The 6,683-nt window shown below is 44.6% G+C and overlaps 1 pseudogene; it reads left to right on the top strand.

Moving 5' to 3' along the window:
* Positions 1 to 3,185: 3,185 nt before the first annotated feature.
* On the top strand, positions 3,186 to 5,049 carry LOC148163782 (pyruvate kinase PKM pseudogene; annotated as a pseudogene).
* Positions 5,050 to 6,683: the final 1,634 nt, after the last annotated feature.

A 6,683-nucleotide genomic window follows, 5' to 3' on the forward strand; every position in this document is an offset into this window, starting at 1 on the left:
TTAAAGATACTAGCTGGGCTTGAAAAAAGTGTGGAAGTTATTAGAGACACCCTTTCTGGAGAAATAAAAGAACTAAAATCTAATCAAGTCAAAATCAAAAAGGCTATTAATGAGGTGCAATAAAAAATGGGGGTACTAACTGCTAGGATAAAAGAGGTAGAAGAGAGAATCAGTGATATAGAAGACCAAATGATGGAAAATAAAGAGGCTGAGAAAAAGAGAGATAAATAAACAACTACAGGATCACGAGGGCAGAATTCGAGAGATAAGCGATACAATAAGATGAAACAACATTAGAATAATTGGGATCCCAGAAGAAGAAGAAAGAGAGAGAGGGGCAGAAGGTATATTGGAGCAAATTATAGCAGAGAACTTCCCTAATGTGGGGAAGGAAACAGGCATCAAAATCCAGGAGGCACAGAGAACCCCTCTCAAAATCAATAAAAATAGGTCAACACCCCGACATCTAATAGTAAAACTTACGAGTCTCAGAGACAAAGAGAAAATCTTGAAAGAAGCTCGGGAGAAGAGATATGTAAACTACAATGGTAGAAGTATTAGCTTGGCAACAGACCTATCCACAGAGACCTGGCAGGCCAGAAAGGACTGGCATGATATATTCAGAGCACTAAACGAGAAAAATATGCAGCCAAGAATACTATATCCAGCTAGGCTGTCATTGAAAATAGAAGGAGAGATAAAAAGCTTCAAGGACAAACAAAAACTAAAGGAATTTGCAAACACGAAACCAGCCCTCCAAGAAATATTGAAAGGGGTCCTCTAAGCAAAGAGAGAGCCTAAAAGCAGCATAGATCAGAAAGGAACACAGACAATATACACTAACAGTCACCTTACAGGCAATACAATGGCACTAAATTCATATCTTTCAATAGTTACCCTGAATGTAAATGGGTTAAATGCCCCAATCAAAAGACACAGGCTATCAGACTGGATTAAAAAACAAGACCCATCAATATGCTGTCAGCAAGAGACTCATTTTAGACCCAAAGACACCCCCACGTTGAAAGAGAGGGGGTGGAAAACCAGTTAAGATGCTAATGGACACCAAAAGAAAGCTGGAGTGGCAATCCTTATATCAGACCAATAGATTTTAAACCAAAGACTGTAACAAAAGATGAGGAAGGACACTATATCCTACTTAAAGGGTCTATCCAACAAGAAGATCTAACAGTTGTAAATATCTATGCCCCTAACATGGGAGCAGCCAATTATATAAGGCAATTAATAACAAAAGCAAAGAAACACATTGACAACAATACAATAATAGTGGGGGACTTTAATACCCCCTTGACTGAAATGGACAGATCATCTAAGCAAAAGATCAACAAGGAAATAAGGACTTTAAATGACACACTGGACCAAATGGACTTCAGAGACATATTCAGGACATTCCATCCCAAAGCAACGGAATACACATTCTTCTCTACTGCCCATGGAACATTCTCCAGTATAGATCACATCCCAGGTCGCAAATCAAGTCTCAACAGGTACCAAAAGATTGGGATTATTCCCTGCATATTTTCAGACCACAATGCTTTGAAACTGGAACTCAGGGCGCCTGGGTGGCTCAGTTGATTAAGCGACTGCCTTCGGCTCAGGTCATGATCCTGGAGTCCCAGGATCGAGTCCCATGTCAGGCTCCCTGCTCGGCAGGGAGTCTGCTTCTCCCTCTGACCATCTTCCCTCTCGTGCTCTCTGTCTCTCATTCTCTCTCTCTCAAATAAATAAAATCTTAAAAAAAAAAAATGAAACTGGAACTCAATCACAAGAGGAAAGTTGGAAAGAACTCAAATACATGGAGGCTAAAGAGCGTTCTACTAAAGAATGAATGGGTCAACCAGGAAATTAAAGAAGAATTTAAAAAATTCATGGAAACCAATGAAAATGAAAACACAGCTGTTCAAAATCTTTGGGATGCAGCAAAGGCAGTCCTGAGAGGAAAGTATATAGCAATACAAGCCTTTCTCTAGAAACAAGAAAGGTCTCAAATACACAACCTAACCCTACACCTAAAGGAGCTAGAGATAAAACAGCAAATAAGGCCTAAACCCAGCAGGAGAAGAGAAATAATAAAGATCAGAGCAGAAATCAATGAAATAGAAACCAAAAGAACATTAGAACAGATCAACGAAACTAGGAGTTGGTTCTTTGAAAGAATTAACAAGATTGATAAACCCCTGGCCAGACTTATCAAAAAGAAAAGAGAAATGACCCAAATCAACAAAATCATGAATGAAAGAGGAAAGATCCCAACCAACACCAAAGAAATACAAGCAATTATAAGAACATATTATAAGCAACTCTATGCCAGTAAATTAGATAACCTGGAAGAAATGGGTGCATTCCTAGAGATGTATCAACTACCAAAATTGAACCAGGAAGAAATAGAAAACCTGAACAGACCTATAACCACTAAGGAAATTGAAGCAGTCATCAAAAATCTCCCAACAAACAAAAGCCCAGGGCCAGATGCCTCCCAGGGGAATTCTACAAACCATTTCAAGAACAATTAATACCTATTCTGAAACTGTTCCAAAAAATAGAAATGGAAGGAAAACTTCCAAACTCATTTTATGAGGCCACCATTAGCTTGATCCCAAAACCAGACAAAGACCCCATCAAAAAGGAAAAGTATAGACCAATATCCCTGATGAACATGGATGCAAAAATTCTCACCAAAATACTAGCCAATAGGATCCAACAGTACATTAAAAAGATTATTCACCATGACCAAGTGGGATTTATCCCTGGGCTGCAAGGTTGGTTCAACATCCGCAAATCAATCAACGTGATACAATACATTAACATAAGAAAGAACAAGAATCATATGATCTTCTCAATAGATGCAGAAAAAGCATTTGACAAAGTACAGCATCCTTTCTTGACCAAAACTCTTCAGAGTATAGGGATAGAGGGTACCTACCTCAATATCATAAAAGACATCTATGAAAAACCTACAGCGAGTATCATTCTCAATGGGGAAAAGCTGAGAGCTTTTCCCCTAAGGTCAGGAACGCGGCAGGGATGTCCACTATCACCACTGCTATTCAACATAGTATTAGAAGTCCTAGCCACATCACAGCAGCTCCACCTCACGAGCGTGAAGACCGTTTTGCAGCAACAGTGCAGCTGGAGTGGGACTGCGCCGGAGGACCTCAGCAGCCATGTCAAAGCCCCATAGCGATGTCGGCACTGCCTTCATCCAGACCCAGCAGCTGCATGTGGCCATGGCCGACACATTCTTGGAATACATATGCTGTCTGGACATTGACTCGCCACCCATCACGGCCCGGAACACTGGCATCATCTGTACCATCGGCCCAGCTTCCAGATCGGTGGAGATGCTGAAGGAGATGATTAAGTCTGGAATGAATGTGGCTTGTATGAACTTCTCTCATGGAACCCACGAGTACCATGCAGAGACCATCAAGAATGTGTGCACTGCCACGGAAAGCTTTGCTTCCAACCCCATTCTCTACTGGCCAGTTGCCGTGGCCCTGGACACCAAAGGACCCGAGATCCGAACTGGGCTTATCAAGGGCAGTGGCACTGCAGAGGTAGAGCTGAAGAAAGGGGCCACGCTGAAGATCACTCTGCACAATGCCTACATGGACAAATGTGACGAGAACATCCTGTGGCTGGACTACAAGAACATCTGCAAGGTGGTGGAAGTGGGCAGCAAGATCTACGTGGATGATGGGCTTATCTCTCTGCAGGTGAAGCAGAAAGGTGCTGACTTCCTGGTGACAGAGGTGGAGAACGGTGGCTCCTTGGGGAGCAAGAAGGGTGTGAACCTCCCCGGAGCTGCTGTGGACTTGCCTGCTGTGTCAGAAAAGGACATCCAGGATCTGAAATTTGGGGTGAAACAGGATGTAGATATGGTGTTTGCATCTTTCATCTGCAAGGCCTCAGATGTCCATGAAGTCAGGAAGGTCCTGGGAGAGAAAGGGAAGAACATCAAGATAATCAGCAAAATTGAGAATCATGAGGGAGTTCGGACGTTTGATGAGATCCTTGAAGCCAGCGATGGCATCATGGTGGCTCGTGGTGATCTAGGCATTGAGATTCCCGCAGAGAAGGTCTTCCTTGCTCAGAAGATGATGATTGGGCGGTGCAACCGAGTCAGGAAGCCTGTCATCTGTGCAACGCAGATGCTGGAGAGCATGATCAAGAAGCCCCATCCCACCCGGGCTGAAGGCAGCAATGTGGCCAATGCGGTCTTGGATGGAGCAGACTGCATCATGCTATCTGGAGAGATGGCCAAAGGGACTACCCACTCGACACGGTTCGCATGCAGCACCTGATTGCCCGTGAGGCAGAGGCCGCCATCTACCACTTGCAATTATTTGAGGAACTCCACCACTTGGCACCCATTACCAATGACCCCACAGAAGCCACCGCTGTGGGCGCCGTGGAGGCCTCCTTCAAGTGCTGCAGTGGGGCCATAATCGTCCTCACCAAGTCTGGCAGGTCTACTCACCAGGTGGCTAGATACCGCCCCCATGCCTCCATCATTGCTGTGACCCAGAACCACCAGACTGCTCTCCAGGCCCACCCCTGTACCGCAACATCTTTCCTGTGGTGTGTAAGGACCCAGTGCAGGAGGCCTGGGCTGAGGATGTGGACCTCCGGGTGAACTTGGCCATGAATGTTAGCAAGGCCCGAGGGTTCTTCAAGAAGGGCGATGTGGTCATTGTGCTGACCGGGTGGCGCCCTGGCTCCGGCTTCACCAACACCATGCGTGTCGTGCCTGTGCCGTGATGGGCCCCAGAGCCCCTCCTCTTCCAGCCCCTGGCCCATCCCCTTTCCCCAACCCATCCATTAGGCCAGCAATGCTTGTAGTGCTCACTTGGGGGTTGTCACGTGACACTGGTGGGCTGGGATACCAGGGAAGATTAATGCCTCTGTAAAACATGACTGCTTTTTAGGACCCTGTTCGGGTGAGGTGACCCAGAGCTGGGTTGCACATCATGTGACCTCACCCAAGCAAGGGACAAAGGAAGGCTGCAGTACTGGAAGCCCCAGAACTTAACATGGAGGGCAAAAGCTCCTGCTTATCGTCCTTTGCGTACTCCATTCTTTACCTATAGAAAACGGATACCCAGAGAACTCCCAACCCTGGTCTGCGGTCAAGAGACTGCCAGCAAGAGTAGCAGCATAGGGCACTGGTTCCAGTTTAAGGAGACTGGCTCAGGCCCTCACTTGCTTCTCCACCCACCTCAGGCTCCCCCACTCCCACCTTGTGTGCGTTGTGCACTTCTGTTCCTACACTCAGCTGTCGCTGCAGGCAAACACTCCACCCTCCACCCTCCATTTTCCCCACTGCTGCAGCCGCGCCCAGACCTGTCGCTATAGAGTCTACCTGTGTGTCAATAAACAGCTGAAGCACCCGTTAAAAAATAAAAAGTCCTAGCCACAGCAATCGACAACAAAAAGAAATCAAAGGCATCCAAATCGGCAAAGAGGAAGTCAAACTCTCACTCTTTGCAAATGATATGATACTGTATGTGGAAAACCCAAAAGACTCCACCCCAAAACTGCTAGAACTCATACAGGAATTCAGTCAAGTAGCAGGATATAAAATCAATGCACAGAAATTAGTGGCATTCCTATACACCAACAACAAGACAGAAGAGAGACAAATCAAGCAGTCGATCCCATTTACAATTGCACCCAAAACCATAAGATACCTAGGAATAAATTTGACCAAAGAGGCAAAGGATCTGTACTCAGAAAACTATAAAATACTCATGAAAGAAATTGCAGAAGACACAAAGAAATGGAAAAAAGTTCCATACTCATGGATTGGAAGAACAAACATTGTGAAGATGTCAATGCTACCTAGAGCAATCTACACATTCAATGCAATCCCCATCAAAATACCATCCACTTTTTCAAAGAAATGGAACAAATAATCCTAAAATTTGTATGGAACCAGAAGAGACCCCGAATAGTCAGAGGAATGTTGAAAAAGAAAAGCAAAGCTGGCGGCATCACAATTCCGGACTTCCAGCTCTATTTCAAAGCTGTCATCATCAAGACAGTATGGTACTGGCACAAAAACAGACACATAGATCAGTGGAACAGAATAGAGAGCTCAGAAATGGACCCTCAAGTCTATGGTCAACTCATCTTCGACAAAGCAGGAAAGACTGTCCAATGGAAAAAAGACAGTCTCTTCAACAAATGGTGTTGGGAACATTGGACAGCCACATGCAGAAGAATGAAACTGGACCATTTCCTTACACCACACACAAAAATAGACTCCAAATGGTTGAAAGACCTAAAACGTGAGACAGGAGTCCATCAAAATCCTAAAGGAGAACACAGGCTGCAACCTCTTCGACCTCAGAGGCAGCAACTTCTTCCTAGGAACATCGCCAAAGGCAAGGGAAGCAAGGGCAAAAATGAACTATTGGGATTTCATCAAGATAAAAAGCTTTTGCACAGCAAAAGAAACAGTCCACAAAACCAAAAGACAGCCGACAGAATGGGAGAAGATATTTGCAAATGACATATCAGATAAAGGGCTAGTATCCAAAATCTATAAAGAAATTATCAAACTCAACACCAAACGAACAAATAATCCAATCAAGAAATGGGCAGAAGACATAAACAGACATTTTTCCAAAGAAGACATCCAAATGGCTAACAGACACATG

Source organism: Eumetopias jubatus, unplaced genomic scaffold, assembly GCF_037043125.1.
Source record: "Eumetopias jubatus isolate StellerSeaLion01/CBP00866 unplaced genomic scaffold, mEumJub1_p1.0 scaffold_8, whole genome shotgun sequence".
NCBI lineage: Eukaryota > Metazoa > Chordata > Mammalia > Carnivora > Otariidae > Eumetopias > Eumetopias jubatus.